This window comes from Cryptomeria japonica, chromosome 9, assembly GCF_030272615.1.
Source record: "Cryptomeria japonica chromosome 9, Sugi_1.0, whole genome shotgun sequence".
Classification (NCBI taxonomy): Eukaryota; Viridiplantae; Streptophyta; class Pinopsida; order Cupressales; family Cupressaceae; genus Cryptomeria; species Cryptomeria japonica.
The window spans coordinates 635,067,883-635,071,431 of NC_081413.1; positions in this window are offsets into that span (position 1 = coordinate 635,067,883).

The window sequence follows — 3,549 nt, forward strand, 5'->3', positions numbered from 1 at the left end:
GTATCCACATAAGGGAGACTTCAGTTTAAGTGTCTTCACTGATTTAGATTGGGCTGGAAACATTGATGACAGGAAGAGCACTAGTGGACATACATTCTTTCTCGGAGACAGGATTGTATCTTGGACAAGTAAGAAACAAAAATGTATATCTCAATCCACAGCTGAGGTTGAGTATGTAGCTGCTTCAATCAACTGCACACAGATAGTTTGGATCAAGTAATTGCTAGAAGGAATACAAGAAAAAGTGGTTTGACTGGTAGTGATTCATTGTGACAACACTAGTGCCATTGACATATCCAAGAACCCGGTGATGTACTCCAAAACGAAGCACATAGCCATCAAATTTCACTATCTAAGGGAACAAGTTCAAGAAAAGGAAGTGATGTTGGAGTACATACCAACAAAAGAGAAGGTGGCTAACATCTTCACCAAGCCACTATAGAAGTACACCTTTGACTATCTCAGAGGTAAGTTGGGGGTTATGCCCCTCCATTCAGTAAAGTGAGAAAACGTGGCTCTATATCAATCTGGTATGATTTCAAGGTTTTTTTTTTTAAAAGAGAGACTAGATTGATGAGTGTGGACTACTCTGGTTAGGAGGAGAAGTCTTGTTAGTGTACAAAAATGACTCTTTGGCATTGTTGTCAAAGGGGGAGATATGATTATAATGCTTGAGCATTGGTAAGTAGTGATTAAACTAAAGTTGCTGCATTAGAGTATTACTAGTGACAGAGGGAGATATTCATTACTCAAGGCAAAAGTAATGACCGGACTGGTACAAAGATGAGGGAAGTAAAAGAACATGCAACTAATTAGCTAGGATCTGAAGTGTTTTCCATCAATGCCAAAGGGGGAGATTGTTGGATTGTTGGCATTGACAAAACCAGTTAATCCAGAGAACCGGTATATGTGTTAAGATTTGTCATTGATGTCCAACACTTATTGGTGAAGACACAAACCAGTGAAGTGGTATAAGTAGAGTGGTGTTTTTTCAGTAAGCAAAAGTGATGACATATAAACACATGCAAACAACATTGGTAATGAATGATCAAATGTTCAATCAGCTTAAGGAAAGGTAGACTAAGTCAATCAGTCTGTCATTCAAGAAGATCGGTCACTCCGATGATGATGAAGTCACAAAAGGTGACCCAGGCAAGAAAACTTGAAGTTATATGCAAACTAGAATATCAATGGCAAATAGGGGAAGAGACTTGATGCTAGCACTACAAACTAGAAATCAAAGGATGAACAGGTAATATAGAAGTGCAGTGGCATACCGGTATACCGGTATCACAAAAGGAAGACAAGTGATCACCATAAATCTCAGAGTGCTGATCGGTTATTCAGTTGTGGTGGCAAAAGACGAGTTTGTGAGTTTGTATCTACGCCAAATCAAATGTTGGCAGGGTAAATTTCTGTTATCATGCAGTCAAGCATGATTACCAATGGAATTTCTAGTTGACACTTAACTGATTGAACACGACCCATAAATTACTATATTTGGAGGATGCGGTGGCAGAATTTGTTTGAACACTTGGCAGAAATGTTTGAAGGCGTGCAAAGAAAGAGTGAGAGATTTTAAATTTTAAATCTTCTGAAATCCATGATTTCTTTGATTGAGGGAATGCCTAAAAGTGTCGACAGAAAATGTATAAAGTATTCTTGAGTTCATTCAGAAAGTTTTGATCGTGAAATTTGCAACAAGCAGATCTTATTGAAGGCGATCCAAAGTGAAGAGTAGAGAGAGGAAGTGCTAAGAGGTTTTAGCATAGTAGAGTGTGTTTGAGGTAGATCGACTAAGTGCAAACTCGAGAGATAGAGAATCGACAGAGTGTAGAGCTGAAGGTCAGAGGACCAACAAAGTGCAGGACTGAAGGACAAAGAACTGGCAGAGTGCAGAGCCAAAGGTCAGAGAACTGACAGAGTGCAGTGCCAAGGGACAGTCGACCGACTGAGTGAAGAGCTGAAGGTGTAAGAAGAAAACTGGTGTTGTGCAAAGAAGACACAACTGGTGTAGATTGAGTGAGATGCATATTGAGATCTAATCAAGTTATCAGTAGCTAATTCAACATATCATTCATCTGTTTCTTTCTAACCACTACAATATAAATCCCTTAACCGAGTGGACTTTAACAGTTCCCTTTTGTAAAATCCCTTAACTGGGTGACATCTTAATTGATGTTCTTAAGTCCTTTAACCAGGCTACCTTTAATAGGGTAAAGGCACTAACTGGCCTTCAACAAAATCCCTTAACCGGGTGGCACCTAACAGTGTCTTTGTAATCTCCTAATAGGGATGGCTCCTCACAAGGCATACTTTAGAAGAGTAAAAATTTTGTGAGTTCCTACTCACACCGTGGTTTTCTCCCATTTGGTTTTCCATGATAACTTCTTGGTGTCATTGTCAACTTTTCATGCTTGCTTATTTTACTTTAGTGATTAAGTATATTGTTGGATATTAGATGAGTGCAGTTTTAAGTTAAAAGTTTAATTGTGAAAGTTTTTTCAAGTGTTGATTCACCCCTCCCATCTCAGCACCAGTTGGGACTAAAAATTTGTTGTTGCAATGATGACATAGTTTGGGCAAGGCTATTAATGGTTGCTTCTGTTGAAGAATTTATGTTAGACATGTTTGATTGGGAAGGTGGTGTGATGTTATTGAAAGAAGGAATTGGTTGAGAATAGGGTGGTGGAACACTATGGTAAGTAGGCAGGTGATGATTGAGTAGGAATTGGGACACTAAAAGGAGGAATAGAATGATTGGATTAATTTCCCCCTTGTGTCACATTGATTGGTTGAGAGACAATAGGAATACCCATTGAAGGCATAGATAAAGATGGAGGATTGATTGAGGAAGAGGGATTTCCCCCATGACTAATGGTTGTAGGTATGGCATTTTGAGTTGATGTAGCCATGATGTTTGAAGTGAAAGTAGGAATCCTAGTCATTGAAGTGGTTAAAGGAATACAATGATTGATTTGTGTAGGAGGTTGTGAATAACCTAAGTTCTCAGTACAACTCTTTATAGGCATGACATTAGAATCAACAATATGAGAAATTCCACATAATATATCAATTCCATTCCTATCACTTTGAATCATGCATTTTAGATCTTCAATTAATGGAAGAGCTTCACTACTAGGATATTCTTGGTAAATCCATTGTTGGAAATTGTCAAATTGATTGTCCAATTTTGAAAGTTGATCTATGGAAACTCTAGTCAAAGCTTCTTCTTCATCATTGGAATCATCAATTGGGTAGATAGGGATATTATTAGGATGGGAAGAATTAGCATTATCCTCATTAAAGAAGTCACCCAAATTAGGCTCCATCTCTTCGGGAATTAAACCTTGGGAAGCCTTAATTGTAATGCTTCGTCTAACAAGGATAGTATAGGTAGGACTAATAGTTGTAAAACTCATGCACTAGAGGGAAAATTTGAATTTTGAATTTTGGGAACAAAGTTTGTAAAATTGAATAATGCCAAAAATCCAAGAAAATTATGATTAGACAATTTGAACTCTATGGAAAGAAGAAATGAAATAATTT